A 17,859-nucleotide genomic window follows, 5' to 3' on the forward strand; every position below is an offset into this window, starting at 1 on the left:
TGTTTTGCTAATAACAGGGCAGTCATCAGATTAGCATTAACTGTTGCACACGTGGCATAAATAAATCTTGCACACTCAGCTCAACAGGAGAGGAAGAGCCCTCGCACAAGTGATTCTGCTTGTTATGAAAGGCAGAACTTTAATAAAAAAAAAGGGACGGATTGTTCTGAAATAACACAGTACTTAAAGTTCTCCAGCTGTAAAGCCAAAATATGAGATCCATAATGATTTAAGGAAAGAGGAAATGAAAGTTTTACAGGACTTGATATAAGGAAACATACAAAAAGAAAAACAACACACAGAGGCTGAACTATATACAAAAATATAATAAGCTGAACAGAAATATAGTAGCTATAATTAGAATAGTCAACAAATATATGAATATACTATTTGTTAGTGCATACTAGTTATGTGGCTGTTACAGTATGCACCAATCAGGCATAACATTATGACCACCTGCCTAATATTATGTTGGTCCCCCTTTTGCTGCCAAAACAGCATTGACTTGTCGTGCACTGTGTATTCTGACCCCTTTCTATCAGAACCAGCATTAACTTCTTCAGCAGTTTGAGCAACAGTAGCTTGTCTGTTGGATCGGATCACACGGGCCAGCCTTCTCTCCCCACATGCATCAGTGAGCCTTGACCACCCGTGACCCTGTCGCCGGTTCACCACTGTTCCTTCCTTGGATCACTTTTGATAGGAGACTGCAAGCCAGGCCAAAACTGGGACATCTGCCTTACCTGCACATGAATTGTCCCGCCCCAAATCTTCTGGGAAGGATTTCCATGTGGAATTGGCAATGTATTTATGGGAATTTTTAACCATTCCTCTCTAAAAGTGCATTTGTGAGGTCAGACACCGATGTTGTAATGATGAGAAGGCCTGGCTCACAGTCTCTGCTATAATTCATCCCAAAGGTGTTTTATGGGGTTGAGGTCAGGATTCTGTGCAGGTCAGTCAAGTTCCTCCACACCAAACTCACTCATCCATGTCTTTATGGACCTTGCTTTGGTCACTGGTGTGCAGTCATGTTGGAACAGGAAGGGGTCATCCCCAAACTGTTCCCACAAAGAGCATGAAATTGTCCAAAATGTCTTGGTATGAAGCTGAAGCATTAAGAGTTCCTTTCACTGGAACTAAGGGGCCGAGCCCAACCCCTGAAAAACAACACCTGAACTCAATGACTTTGGGTGTTCCAATAGTTTTGGCAATATAGTGTAAATTAAGTAAAACTAAACATGAAGAAAAGGTTAATTCAACATCAATAAATTGTGTTTAACCCAGGTAAAGTAAATAAAGTTTGAAGGAACCCTTGCAAGTAAGTATAACAGAGACTAAAAAAAAAAGTATTACCGAAAATTTGGCCGAAAATAAGGCATTTATTAACCTTATTAAATAACATGAAGCAATTCCCTGCAAATAAATAATCACTGTTACTATGGAAACGAGTGCACTAACATAGCTAACTCTCAAACCCTGGTCTGAGAAAAGGACACTAGCCGCGTGGTCAGCAAACCTATCTAATCTACTTAAGGGTTTATTTCAACAAATTGCTGCACTTTCACTTAAAACTATTTGTGTAAGTAAAAAACCATCGGCGTGTTCCGACAGAGACGACGTGTTCCAACAGAGACGAAGTGTTCCGACAGAGACGAAGTGTTCCGACAGGGACGAAGTGTTCCGACAGAGACGACGTGTTCCGACAGAGACGAAGTGTTCCGACAGAGACGACGTGTTCCAACAGAGACGAAGTGTTCCGACAGAGACGAAGTGTTCCGACAGGGACGAAGTGTTCCGACAGAGACGACGTGTTCCGACAGAGACGAAGTGTTCCGACAGAGACGAAGTGTTCCGACAGAGACGACGTGTTCCGACAGAGACGACGTGTTCCGACAGAGACGACGTGTTCCGACAGAGACGAAGTGTTCCGACAGAGACGACGTGTTCCGACAGAGACGAAGTGTTCCGACAGAGACGACGTGTTCCGACAGAGACGAAGTGTTCCGACAGAGACGAAGTGTTCCGACAGAGACGACGTGTTCCAACAGAGACAAAGTGTTCCAACAGAGACAAAGTGTTCCAGCTGCACGACTGCCTTTGTGCTCGTTCTGCCTCACGTTACAGAGAGGGAAAAATGGAGAAAGAGAAGAAGCTCGGCCTTGACGTGAGGGATTGTGGTCGTTTGTGTGGAAAGTAAAGCACTCAGAAACATTTCTGTGGAGCAGTTTTAGAATCAAACCGCTGTAACGACTGGCCAGAGAGCAGAAAACTGGCCGGACTTCAAGATGTAGCGATTTCTGGTGCGTCTGTTTTCACTGAGTGTTTATTGAAACAGCTGTCTGAGGAAAAGCCTGGATATAACAGAGCAGAAAACAACTCCTCTCTCTCTCTCTCTCTCTCTCTCTCTCTGTGTCTCTTTCTCTCTCTCACTCACTCTCTCACTTATTCTCTCTCTCTCTCTCCCTCCCTCCCTCTCTCCCTCTCTCCCTCCCTCCCTCTCTCTCTCTCTCTCTCTCACTCCCTCCCTCTCTCTCTCTCTTCCTCCCTCCCTCTCTCCCTCTCTCTCTCTCTCTCTCTCCCTCTCTGTGTGTGTGTAAGACACCGCTGTAGCTGTAGAGAGTGCTATTTTGCTGTGTGTCATTTTGAGCTGGAGAGAAGGCATTATTCTTCGCTGAAATGATAGAGAGTAATGTACTTTTAGAATAAGAGGATTATTTGTCAGGAGAGAGCGACTCGTCGAGTCACGACGTGTTCAGCTCGGCCACTTCAGAGACCGATCCCATGACCTACTTTTGTTGTTCGTCAGCAGAACCTCTGAGACGATTATTAAAGCAATAAATTGTACTCTAATAAGATGAAAGCGCTTTTGTTTACAGAGAGAATCGGTCACTATTCGTTTTGAATCTATCATCATGTGCATAAAGAGATGTTTTGCTATTTTTTGTGATGAACATCTCAATATGTTGAGATTACTGCTGCTAACACACACTGCACACACACACACACACACACACACACATCATTCTCTCCACTGACCTTTAACAATCTCGTGTTTCAGCCCTCTTCTTAGCCCACTGCTGCTCACTGCTGGACCTGAGACTTCGCTATTATTATTATTATTATTATTATTATTATTGTTAATAACAATAACAATACTAATATTATTATATAATAATAATTAATGAATTAATAATTAATAAAATAATATTATTTTATTTATTTTTTTTACATTGATACAGTGATGGAAATCACAATGTAGCTTTATCAAAACTATTATTATTTATTATTATTATTATTATTATTATTATTATTATTATTATTATTATATCTAGTTATTAGTGTGCTGTTTTAGTTTTTAGTTTGTATGACTGGTTTCTTGAATCTAAGAAATGAACAAAATAATAAAAAGTTGAATAAGAAATAATAGTATTATAAAAAACAAAAATAAAAATCTTCATGGTTCTAATAAACCACAAAATATTATCATCCAGAGAGAAATCACGAGCTTCAGTAAAATGATCTGCACCAAGGAGAAAAAAAATGGAAAATCTCTGACAAATGCTATTCATTTTGATATTCAAAAAATTCATATTTAATCAGAAAATCAATGATGATTTTATTAGAGCTCAGTGATGTGACAATAATTTATATATTATGATTAAATAACAGAATTATTTATTTATTTATTTTATTATCTTTACAATGCCATGGGAATCATCACATCACAGCACACTTCACATTATTAGGGCCCAAGCACTAGCAGTGTGAATCCTTGTTCTTCTAAGGATTATTCTTTTTTTGTTTTGTTTTTTCAATCATCCGGGCACTTTTGGGGGGTCTTAACATGCTCAAAAACTCATGAAAGTCAGACAGGTTGGAATCTGCGGCCATTAGGAGGTCACTGTGGCTTGGTCCTGGGCATGGCACACACCCGTCACAGCGCCCCCTGGAAAATCTTGCTGTATAGCTGATACACACTTGCACGTATCCATGTAAAACTTGGTACACACTTAGATCTCATTGAGGTGAACAACTTTCACACTGCATGTCATTAAATCTAATCCACAGGAAGTCAGTTATTTTGAGTTGTTTGCAAAACGCCCCAATGGAATTTGAAATACTCCTCCTAGGGAATTAGTACAACCGCCACCAAACCCAGGCTAATATGATCTCAAGACATTGATACAACCGCCACCAAACCCAGGCTAATATGATCTCAAGACATTGATACAACCGCCACCAAACCCAGGCTAATATGATCTCAAGACATTGATACAACCGCCACCAAACCCAGGCTAATATGATCTCAAGACATTGATACAACCGCCACCAAACCCAGGCTAATATGATCTCAAGACATTGATACAACCGCCACCAAACCCAGGCTAATATCATCTCAAGACACTGATAATGTAAATTGATGAGGGATTTTTGATCTCAAACGGTTCAGCCGTGAGAAACCCTTAAACTTATGGCGAATAAAACAAAACAGGAAGTGTCTAATACCTTCTGTATACATTCAGTGATCTACATGAAACCTTAGGATTATGTTAAGCATTGAAAGCTGATCACACTGATATGACAACTGTGAGTCTTGGTCATAGCGCCACCAACTGGCAGCAGGAAGTGTGTCACTTTTTGAAATCTCTAATATTTTCTCCCTTACTTTCACCTGATTTGGGTCAAAATCAGTCAGGATAATGTCAGGACATGGCTGATGTGAAACTGTGAAGGAATTTTTGATATCTTGAATCGTGTTACTATGGTGACGATATACATGAGAACATAATAGAAGAAAATGAATCTTCTCATATCTTACGAGTGGAGAGGCCTAATGTTCCAAAATATTCCCCATATAGAGTGTAAATGTTTCTGAGAGAGGCCAGTGTGGCTGGTCCCCGGGCGTGGCACAGGGCTGTCACAGCGCCCCCTGGAACTTTGTCAGAAATATAGCTGCAGAGCTCATATTCACTTGCACGTATATGTAGGACACGCAGTATAGATTTAGATCTCATTGAGCTAAATGATGTTCATCCACCTGTCATGGGATCTGCTTAACAGGAAGTCAGTTATTTTGGGATGTTTGAAAAACGTACCCAATGGAATTTGATATACTCCTCCTAGGGGATTTATATGATTTTGATCAAACAGGGTCCAATATGATCTGAAGACATTGAGGATCTAAAGTTGTGAAGGGATTCTTGATAGGAACCCTTAAACTTATGGCGAATAAAAGGAAACAGGAAGTGGCTAATAACTTCGGTGTATATTGACTGATGTACATCAAACAACAACTTTATGTTAAGAGTAGAAAGCTGATCACACAGACATGACTACTGTGAGTCTCAGTCATAGCGCCACCAACTGGCAGCAGGAAGTGTGTCACTTTTAGAAATCTAATGTTTTGTCCCTTTCCTTTCACCTGATTTGGATGAAAATCAGTCAGAATAATGTCAGGACATGGCTGATGTGAAACTGTGAAGGAATTTGTGATATTGTGAATGATGTTGCTGTGGTGAGGATTTAAATACGAACATTATAGAAGAAAATTAATGTTCTTATATCTTAACAGTGGAAAGTCCTAATGTTTCAAAACATTTTACATAAAACGAACAACTGGTTGTGAGTAAGTTTGCCTAGTTTCATGATTCTGTGTTGCTCAAACGGCTCACCACAAAATTTACATTTATCAGTCCACTGACTAGACATGGTTTTGGCCTGACTCCTGCAGTACTAGACTATGTCCACTAGAGGCTCTTTCCCCTTTATTTTTATTTTTTTTTTAAATATGGCTTCATGTTCACAATTTATATATACAGAGTCAACCAACAAATGTATTGTAAGAAAATGTAAGAAAAAGTAGACATTTTTTCTGGGTGACTCTCTCTCTCTCTCTCTCTCTCTCTCTCTCTATATATATAAACTGATATAGTAATATAGTTTAGAGGGAGAGTCATTGTCCCTTTTGACATCACTGGACATTGCTATGATCTGTTTCATTACACCCAAACTGTCACTTTTGCCCTTATGTAGTTTAGACGGAGAGGCAGTTTTCTTTTTGCCATCAGTGTACATTGCTGTGATCACTTTCATTAGACCCAAATTGTCACTCTTGTCCTTTTGGTATTTCCCCTTTAAATACATGTACCCATTGTGCTCACTGTGTCTGGTGCGCCTGGGTGGCAATGGCGCCGTTGCTTGGGCCCGATCATCGGTGCTTGCAACTATATTTATTATTATTGTTATTATTGTTATTATTATTATTATTATTATTCCTAAAAACATGCTGATGACTAGCTTACTATTTTGATGCTGAATATTATAGCAGCCCTTATGTTTTTCTGTAAATGTTAAATAAAGGAATGGTATTTGTGGTAAAGTTTATAACCGTTGAGTAAATCTGAAGTAGTATGAATAAAATATTAACGTTGATACAAAAGGAATAAAACTCTGTGTGTGTCGAGACGTTACAGGAAAACAATCAACGATGGAGCGAATTACTGTGAATAATCCCAACTATGCTATATAGGCAAAAGTTTTGGGACACCCCTCCAAATCATTAAATTCAGGTGTTGTTTTTCAGGGGTTGGGCTCGGCCCCTTAGTTCCAGTGAAAGGAACTCTTAATGCTTCAGCTTCATACCAAGACATTTTGGACAATTTCATGCTCCCAACTTTGTGGGAACAGTTTGGGGATGACCCCTTCCTGTTCCAACATGACTGTACACCAGTGACCAAAGCAAGGTCCATAAAGACATGGATGAGTGAGTTTGGTGTGGAGGAACTTGACTGGCCTGCACAGAGTCCTGACCTCAACCCCATAGAACACCTTTGGGATGAATTAGAGTGGAGACTGTGAGCCAGACCTTCTCATCCAACATCAGTGCCTGACCTCACAAATATGCTTCTAGAGGAATGGTCAAAAATTCCCATAAACACACTCCTAAACCTTGTGGAAAGCCTTCCCAGAAGAGTTGAAGCTGTTATAGCTGCAAAGGGGCGGGACAACTCCATATTACATTCATGTGCATGGAAAGGCAGATGTTCCAAAACTTTTGGCAATATAGTTTCTAGTATAAACTTTTAATTAAAGAATGAAGAATAAGTCTTTATTATCATCACATGTACATTATAGCACAGTGGAGTTCTTTTCTTCACATATCCCAGCTGAGGAAGTTGGGGTCAGAGCGCAGGGGCAGCTATGATACAGCGCCCCCTGGTGCAGAGAGGTTAAGGGCCTTGCTCAATTGCACAGCAGTGGCAGCTTAGTGGTGCTGGGACTGGAACCTTGACCTTCTGATCAACAACCCATAGCCTTAACCACTTGAGCGACCACAAAGAAAAGAAGGAAGTTTTTATGTGTACTGTCTGCTGTCCAAGTCCAGGTGAATGAGCCGTTACTATAGAAACAGTAATGTATGTTAGTCCGCTGTTAGAGAAGTGACTCAGCACATTCTGACCAACCGGAACGCTGTGGTGTAAGAAATAATAAATAATTATCAATAATTCTGTAGTGATTTCTATCCCTGGACCCTGACAGTCAGAAAGGCCACACATACACACACACACACACACACACACACATATATATATATTTAAAATTCTGATGATCGCTAGCTGTTGTTCAGTGCAACTGAATGAACTGAGTGAAGTTGTGTACATCTGCAGGATGTGATCTGCATTTGCATTTCCAGCTCGAGTTTATTCCAGAACGCTGCAGTACTTTGTGTGTTTATAGGACAGCGCGGTTTTGTAATATATTTCTCTAGAGCTATAGCTGCACCTGCAATAAATTAGCTTAAGTGCTACAGAAAATGGCGGCAGATATGTCAGTAAATGGACGAACAGGTTGCAAAGGGATGATTTGTTTATAGTTGGGATATAACCGTTTAAAAAAAAACCTACTGAAAGATCAGACATTTGCATTTAAAGCTGCGATAACGAGAATATGGTTAAAGAGAGGTGTTATGAGGTGTCATCAAAGCGCGCACACACACACACACACACACACACACACACACACAAAGCCTGGTCTCTTGTATAAACAAATATAAACAATTTTTTTTTGGTCAGGATTCTTTTTTTTGTCTTTGTTATTTTATTTTATTTTATTATTATTATTATTATTATTATTATTATTATTATTATTATTATTTACTTCACTTTGAGTTGTAACCGCTAAAACAGTTCGTGTCCACCAGAGGGCGCTCTAACATCGCGTGTGAATTTTTTTTCAACCGTTCCATGAAGCACGGTTTATCCTATAAATAAAATATTTTATATATCTATAACTTCGATATTAAGTCATTTTTTAGTCTATGACTTTTCTAATAATAATATAAGTTTAATAAAATTAAACTTTTTTTTAATAAAAATTAAAATAATATAATAATAATTAATAAAAATTAATAATAATAATTAAAATAAAATTAATAAAAATTTTAAATAAAATTCATTTTTCCACATTTCGTCATGTCGTGTTTTTTCATGCTAATCACTAACAGCATTAGCCTCCTTCCTGTCACCTTCCACCTTCACTATTTATATATCTTTTAAATACAATAAAAAAAATTATTTTCAATGTTTCTTCTTTTTGGTGCAAAAACAGTCCCTTCTGTCTGCCACGCTGTGTTTTGAGCACATTTGTCTTTCTGCGCTCTTTAATGTCTTCATCAAGCTCTTTGGTGCAAATGTTCACAGTAAGTTCACCTGCGTTACATTAACACCTTCTGGTACACAGTAGGTGTGACTCTGAAGCACACACACCTCAGATCACTTTACACCTCAGGTGTTAACGCCGGCGCATTATAAAGTCTTCTGAAAGCTGTTTTTTAAATTTAACATGTGATCTTCGATGGCGTCTGTGATTGATTTTGTTTTCTTTCTTCTCTTGTTGTTTAAACGTATTTCTCTATTTTCACTTCATTTAACAGTGTTCTACGTCACCCATAATGCCTTGCAATTAGCTGCTAGTCCAATGTAGTCCTTTGCTTCTCTATCTAAACAGAATGATGCAGCAGCGCTTTAGTCCTTTTAATCTATACACATCACCCACATAGACCAGATTCAGCTTTTCATGCTAATATCACAGTACTGTTTTAACCGCTAACTAGCTGAATCATAACCTGTATAGCAAAAACTATATTGCCAAAAGTTTTGGGACATCTGCCTTTACATGCACAGTCAGGTTATGATTCAGCTAGCCAGCGGTTAAAAACAGTACAGTGATATTAGCATGAAAAGCTGAATCTGGTCTATGTGAGTGATGGGGTTGTCCTGCCCTTTGCAGCTAGAACAGCTTCAAGTCTTCTGGGAAGGCTTTCCACAAGGTTTAGGTTCCTTTCACTGGAACCAAGGGGCCGAGTCCAACCCCTGAAAAACAACACCTGTATTCAGTGATTTGGAGAGGTGTCCCAAAACTTTTGGCAATATAATGTAGCTGGGACTTCTGTGTTGGATTTCTCTATAACACCATGATGAAGTAAGTGTTAGGGAAAAAGCTACCTGAAGTCCCACAACCTCATGAGAACAACAACAAAAAAAAATTTAACACTACTTATTTAATTAGCACCAAATACCCCAGATATTTCAATCTAAACATATTTCATGTGTCTCAAGATGGAGATTTCCATCTTAATAAAAAATAAAATAAATAAACCGTATCAGGCCTGCAGTGTGTAAATTGTGCTCTGTATATGCATGAGTCATTCTGAATTTTATTACACCAATTCTTCCTAATCTTGACAGTCCAGATGGGAATCTAAACCTGGTTTAGTTCCAGACCTCCTGCGTCCCTGGAGGTTCCTGTAATGCGGGCGAGGAACCGGGCTCGTGTTTGAACATTCACCCCGAGTGCGAAACGTCGGCGGCGTGATTAGTTTACTCGTAGCGGAGACTTTGATGAATTATGTTGCGTCGCGAGACCGGTGCCATTTATTCTTCTTAATGTCAAGCCCTCGGAAAGTGCACGCTGATAGAAGCGTGAGAGAGCTGTGCTTAATACAGTAAGGAGTCCACTGAGGTCTGATGGAGGAGGGAGGGAGGGAGGGAGGGATGGAGGGATGCGGCGTTCAGGGTCTGGAGTGTGGTGCTTGTAAAGTTTAATGCACCTAAGCTTTAAAAACATGTCTTTCTTTCTTGCTTTCTTTCTGCATTTTTTCCTTCCTTCTTTGTCTTTCTTTCTTTCTTTCTTTCTTTCTTTCTTTCTTTCTTTCTTTCTTTCTTTCTTTCTTTCTTTCTTTCTTTCTTTCTTTCTTTCTTTCTGTCTGTCTGTCTGTCTTTCTTTCTTTCTTTCTTTCTTTCTTTCTTTCTTTCTGTCTGTCTGTCTGTCTTTCTTTCTGTATGCCTGTCTGTCTGTCTTTCTTTCTTTCTTTGTCTGCCTGTCCTTCCTTTTTTCTTTCTCTGTCTGTCTGTCGTTATTTATTTCTTCTGTCTGTCTCTATGTATGTCTGTCTGTCTTCCTTCCTTTCTTTCTCTCTGTCTTTCTTTCTTTCTTTCTTTCTGTCTGTCTGTCTGTCTTTCTTTCTTTTCATTGTAGAGAAGCTTGTCTTCCTCAGACCTGAATACTTTCCCCTGATGACAAAAATTCATGTTACAGCTTTCCCTCTGACTGGAACAGAAAGCACAGACGCTGAAACTTCTGACTAATCAGAATGGAGGATTCAAGAAGTTAATTAAACAATGCTGTTGTGTGTGTGAAATAAACGATACGTACATTTCAGTTGTATTTTAATAAGAGTGAAGTTCCCCTAAATTCCACTATTCAGGAGGTCAGGATAAAAGTCTGAGTAATTCTACACAAAGACAACGAACAATGAGAGAAAACGTCTGAACCTCGGAGCTCCAGGCGGGAAAAATGATGGAGGAGACAGCTCAGGATGGAGCAGGAAGCAGGCAGGAGGGCTTCTCCACAGCTCTCTAAACAAAAATAAAGCAAAAAACTTTGCACAAGCACTAATATGTGTCATTTTGGGGACTTTTATCTGTTCTTGTTTGTGTATAAAGATTCTCTGTTATGTCGAATCAGAAACCTTGAGGAGTTTTTACACTGTAACACAACCTAGCATTAATATTCAACGTTATTTAAATGTCTGACTTCTAAAAGTCAAAGAACATGCCGGAGCTTTTTTTTTTTTTTAAATGAAAATTCCCCGGTTAATCCTAATTAGCATCAGTGCCTGACCCCGCTTTATCACTTTAATAGGACGGAGAAATTAATAACAATTAGCGACCGAATTAAAGATCCGAGGTGCTCTGACTGGGCATGTAAACGTCTTATCAAGGAGCTCATAATGAGGCAGCGAGACCTTTCATCTCTCATCGGTCCTCTCACAATGGCGTCAGCCGCTTCTCCGATAGCCGAAGGACAATTGATGTGATGAAAAACAAGAGCTGGTTTCAGGCAATTGGATCCATTTAGGTACAATTTTCCACCGTTTGCTACTAAAGCGGCTTGCTTTCGTGCCATCGCTGCTCTCTTCCTCTCTTGCGAATCAGAGACGATACAATCTAAATGCTAATCAATTCCAGCAAAGAGGCTGCTTTAGCGACGCCGGATTCTGTACCGCCCTCCATCCATCCCTCCATCCCTCCCTCGATACCTGTCCACGGGGACGGAGAAGACGAGGGGTTTTGTTAGGATGCTGACATTTAGTGGGTCCCATACAAATCATGCCTAACCGCTACTTATTAGATTACGCCTTGATGGGCTTGCGGAGTTGGAGAAAAAACAAAAAACAAAAACAGTTCCACTTTGTCTAAAGCTGTTAATCTCAGTTTTACAGCTTACACAAAGCAAAGTGTTAGAGCATCCATAACTCAGAATTACTCTTCATTTGGCTTAGAACTCTTAAGAGCTCAGGAACTCAATTCGGATTGGTCGGAAGGTGTTTCTAGAACAGCAGCTCTTGTCTTACATTCATTCTCATTGGTTATTGTTTCTATAGCAACAAACTCCAATTAAATACCATTTAGTTCTATGCTGATTGTTCAACATCTGAACATGAAGGCTATATTTTGTGTCTTTGGAAGGAGTCTCCAGTGTCAGAGAGTTAGACCTGATGCTGTGATTTTCTGCTAAAGGAGACTTCGCACATTCTATAACATTAAACGTAACTATAAACGGATATAAAAGAATGACATAGCAAACTGTAAACGGGAGCCCAGGGTACACAATCAAATGTGCTGTCTAGGTCGGAGGAGAAATCCCTCCATCTCTCTCTTTCTACCTGTCAATCACAGTGACACTAGCCAATCACGGGTCTCTGTATGTGGAAGAGGGCAGACAGTGCTTTCCTCAGAGCAGGACTTCGCTGGTTTGTACCTGGAGAAACATATGAATGTAACTTAAAATATCTCAGATTCGTTTTCATGTTTGACAGGATGGAAAGATCTGGAACTTTCCTGAAAACAGGATCCTTTCAATGTCTCCATCAGTGGAAGGTCACCTCTGAAGACCTTCTCAAAAACCTTGATGGAACTTTGATAGCCAGACACGATGATGAAGTTTTAATGACATCATCATTTTAATACATAAGAAACAGATAGATATATTGATAGATGATGAAGTTTTAATGATGTTTAATGATGGTGGGTTTTTTTTTCAGTCATGGATCTGAAGGACCGATATACCAGGAGATGATGGAGGGTTTTTTTTTCAGGTTGTGTAGAAAATGTACGAGTTGCTGCTCTGAATTCACACCGGAGCACATTGTATAAGTGGTAAAGAGGTAAAGTCACACTTTTTTGGTTTGTTTGGTAACTAACCACACTGGTGTGCAGTCATGTTGGAACAGGAAGGGGTCATCCAGAAACTGTTCCCACAAAGTTGGGAGCATGTAATTGTCCAAAATGTTTTGGTATGAAGCTGAAGCATTAAGAGTTCCTTTCACTGGAACTAAGGGGCTGAGCCCAACCCCTGAAAAACAACACTTGAACTCAATGATATGGAGGTGTGTCCCAAAATTTTTGGCAATTTAGTGTAGATATAGCTCCAGATAAGCTCCAAATCTTAACAAACTAGTCTGTAGCTTAACCACCTAGTTAAATATGAAGAACTTATATGAAGAGATTAACAAGGAAGAATAAAGACTGATTTTTAAACCTCATCTGTCTGAGGAAGTGACAAATTCTAGCATTGAAATGAAGAAATTTTACCTCAGAAAATAATCCCAACTTGTACAAATTCCTTTGTAAACAAAACACAAACCATTTTATTCCCCGAACAAGTGGTAGAAAAATGGAATAATGTGTACAAGAAGAAAGAAAGCCAAAATAACACCACAGAGTTTGCTACTGACTGTAAGCTACTACTGTAGAGCAAGACCCAGGACACATATTTCTAGGGAGGATTTAATTAAAATCTTTGGACCATTTTCCTTGAGATATAAAGTATTTCGCTTAGGATTGCCAGAGAATTTGTTGTCTAAAAAGTACAAAATACCTCTGAAACACTTATTTTGATTTTATGACTGGAATCAGTGTAATTATTGCGTAATATCTGTGCTGTGAGCTGGTTGTACATTCCAGCTTAATGTTGTACATGTAACTTGACTCAAAATCGACCAATCTTTGTATTAAATCAACTTTAAAGCTAACGTTTCGACAGGGAGGACGACTGGACCTGAGACAACGCATTGTTTTTATTTGAAATGGAAAACCAGCCAGTGTTTCTGTGAGGTTTTGTGTATGAAATGACTCCAAATGCACCAAGAAACACTAGAAGTTTTTAATCCTGGGATAAAAAGTGCGGTCTTGTTAATTATTAACAATCCTGTAAATATTAATTATTAAAAGCATAATAGGAGCCTAGAGGGACACTTCAGTGTGTGTGTCATTTCGCTAAAGGCTGATGTGTGAGCTTGTGGATAAACAAGGATTGGTACTTCATTTTGGAAGATCATGCTCTAAAATAAAAAAGAGCACTACTGGAGCATTTAGTATACCGACTCTTGATCTTGGCATAGCACAAAAAAAAAACGTTGCTAGTTAGCTTAAAACTCGAACTGTACATGACGAATTACATATTTGCTACAGTTTTGCATGATTGTTGTTGTGCTCCTGAGCATTAATTAAGCGGCGAGCAGTGTCTCTGGGGTGCCGTAGTCCACTCCACAAGTACAGTGAAGACAAATTGAATGCAACCTCACGCTAGAATTATCCCCAAACGAAACCGAAACCGCAGTGCGCTGTAATTAAGACGACGATCGCCCCTTTAAATGATCTCCGGTTTCCTCGGCCTGCTCGCTGTTCTTTAATTTTTCATCAGGGTCCCTTCATCCCTCACCTCATTTCAGAGCTTCTATCAACTAGCAGACAAAGGTTTCCTCCCTTCACCCTCTCCATAGCAGTGGCGTGACCCTTGAGACTCGCACCAGGCTTCTGCAATCTAGTAACGATTACCTGCTCTGAGAGAAGACTCTTCGTTTTTTTTTAAAGGGCTCTCAGAAATGCCGACAGAGAAACAAGGAGCGAGTAAGACCCCTGTCACGGACACTATCGACCTCGGAGAGGTTTCACGCTGGTGTCAAGAGGATACGTCAATAACGAGCGTCTGCTAGCCAGCAAGGTAGCATTATGCTAAATTTTAACACTTCCAAATTAAATTTTTTTACTTTTTTTTCTTTTTAATGTACCAAAAGGTACCTGGTGGGCGGAGCTGGAAAAAGTCATTGATTGGTCATACCCTTTAGCGATACGTTCATCCTGATCCCATTAGAAATTTTGTAAATTTTTACTAGTTAACGATTTACAAAATATATAAAACAGCTAAAATGGCTTTTCTTGAGTTTGTTCCTCTTTTCTCTTTTTAAAAAAAAATCTAAAGTTTTATATTATTTATTTACTTTGCTGCAGTAATGTTTTCTCGTCACTGATATTTAGCACAATTTCATACTTCCCTGTGATTCATGTAAAATCCGCCATCTTGAACTTCGGGTCAAATCCATGATGGCTGCCACTTCACTGTATTTGCTCAATACATAGGGTGGACCCTTGCCCTAGTGCACTAAATAAACAATAGAACAACAGACAACTCATTTTGGGTTTTATTTCATTTTTTATAACTTAACCTGTGTGGTGAAACTTTTCTGAATTGTTGTTAAAAATATTGGCACCCTCAACTTTTGAGCTCATGATCTCTCTGTGAGGGCGACAAGTGACACAGGTTTTAACCATGAAGTCAAATTATTTCTAAATTCTACATAGTATTTAGGATTATTATTATAATTTTTTATCTTTGAATCCACTTTAGAGATCGCAATCCTTTGATGGATTTTTTTGGGACAACCTGTATCCTTATTAAATTCCTAACAGATGTGTGTGAACGCATTGTCTGCCTTTTAGCACATCGGTACTATCGCAAGAGTCCAAAACGGCGATAATATCCGCTATGTGCTATAAAACTTTAATCATAACAGGGTGCCAAGAGCTCAGTGTGTCCTCAAAACGTTAAAAGAAAACCAATGATATTAAAGTCTGCATAAATAATTACTTGTTGTTGGAGATTTTCTTGGACTCGTAGCCAATCGTGGGGGGGAACTTGTGAATGAAAAATGTGCTGTGTTTGTCATGTGGCGCGACCTAGCGAGCAGTCATAATTCACTTATTTAATATGTTTAATCATTGTTTTTTAGTAATCAGCAGTTTAATCTTCAGTACGTGAAACATTTGTTTAGGACATATTGGTGGTTTCTCATGCTAACACTACAGTTTAAAATTCACTCAGCTTTCTTACACTGTTTCCTACATTTTATTCTCTGAATCATCGCACTTCACAGGTCATGTGGTGCAACCAGACTTCATGTCCTGACTATTTTCTCCCGTGTTTGGTCGGTTTCCACCCACCAGCCTGCTCATATCATATATATCATATAACAGTAGAGACCTATGAAGACTGAAAGGCATGTTACATCCTCTGAAATCCTTCCAAACTGCTGCTTCACAGGATTGCATAACACATCTGGAGGAAATCAACCCTCTTCCGCATACACGACTGACACCTCTGTGCTTGACCTGAGAGAACGTCTGAAAGAGAAATGTCTTCAGAGAATGCTGCAAATATGGGAGGCAACCAGATTCGACATCACACGCCAAAGTTTTACGTTTTTTAAAATTTATTTCATCCTTATTAGCAAGAACGTAACCAGCTAACTTAGTGATTGTTCATTTTTCTCTGTTTGCCTTTTTCAGTTTTAGTCTGTGTTGATAGATCTGAAGAAAACACTACTAGAAACTCATGCAGTGATACCACGGTCAGGAATTATTGGGACAATTCCCTGCTAGACCACCAGAGGGAGCTAGCAGGTGTATAGCTATACCTTAGTGAATATCATGTGATTGTGTCACACACAACCACATGACATGAAATAAACCAAACACAAACACCTGAAGGCATCACTGAAAACAAAGGCACAACCTGAATACAGAAAATAAAAACCAAGGAACCGAACGTGACGATGAACGATGACTTGACAAAGACAGACTTCAAAGGGCAGGTAGAAATAATCCAGCACATTAAGAGTAATTGAAAACAGGTGACAAGACACATGACATTCAACAAGGTATAGCAATACACCTGCCAGTGCTCCCTCTAGTGGTCTGGCAGGGAATTGTCCCAGTAGTTCCTGACAGTAGCTTCACTTTCTGTGTTGATTTTAATTTCTTTCAAAACTGTGTGATATAAACCGCTACACTCCTCCATCTTGTTTTTTTTTCTGAAAAGGTCTTGCATGTCTTCACGCGATCCGAGTTCACAGTACTTTGAATGCAGTGAAATGGGAAATTTCTTCAAACTGAGCTCACATTTCTGGTCTCAAAAACCTTCGAACTTCGAACCCATGTTCCCGATCAGCGTTCGAGTGTCTCGCTGTGGATTTTACACTCGCTGAGCACTGAGCTGCAGCCTAGAGGCTCTACACCAATATCCACAAAACGTCTCAAAGCTGGTGCGCTCTTGTACAATCAGGTTTTATTTCTCCCCAGCTTAAAATCAAGAGGAATTTAATTCCAGAGTCGCTCTCTTTATCGAATTCGTTTTTTTCCCTCTTTTAAACATCCTAATGAATACATTTGTACGTTCAGTGCTTTTGATCCATCTCTCTCTCTCTCGTCGCTCTCATCTACATCTGTGAGAGAAACTTTTCTTTGAAAGAGTCTTCTTGCCCATGCCTGGAGAGAACGAGTGAATAATTGAAACTTGTAAAAAGAAAAAGTGAAATTATAGCATTTAAGCACAAGTAGGGAGAAATTGGGTGCGGAGAAAGCAAATTACGGCTCTGTTTCGGGGGAAAAGAATGACGTTTGACAAAGATGTAACAGGTGGCACTGTTTGCAAGACGACCGCGGGGTAATTTCGACAGGATCATAAGTGTTTGTGCTGGAGCCGGCTGGATATGAACGAGGAGAAAGAAGCAGCGGTGGTAAATCAGTGGGAGCAAACAGAGAACACCAGAGAATAACAGCTCCAAAAAGAAAGAAAGAGGAATCTTTATAACTGGCTCTGCTCACCGCTAGCCATCAATCACGGGAGACGACGCGTACGAGCGGTCGCATTCCGCTCTGCCGCCACATCAAACCTACAGCTGGTTATAACAGAGCGCTTTCACACTGCCATAACGTTGATATTCCCCTGGTGATTTGCTGAAAATGTCTCCTCGGATTCCGGCATCTGTCCAAACGTCCACGGTGTTCCTCGTTTTCCTGGTTTGCGTGAGACGTCTGCAGGACGAGGGCCATGTGGCAGGAGTCTGTAACGTGACAAGCGATAAACATTAGCCAAGCGTAGACGAGAGAGAAAACCCACAATGCTGAGATTTTTCTGCTTTTTATTGGACACTGCGGAGACGTAACACTAAATCTT

Source organism: Hemibagrus wyckioides, linkage group LG20 (genome assembly GCF_019097595.1).
Source record: "Hemibagrus wyckioides isolate EC202008001 linkage group LG20, SWU_Hwy_1.0, whole genome shotgun sequence".
In the NCBI taxonomy this organism is placed as follows: Eukaryota; Metazoa; Chordata; class Actinopteri; order Siluriformes; family Bagridae; genus Hemibagrus; species Hemibagrus wyckioides.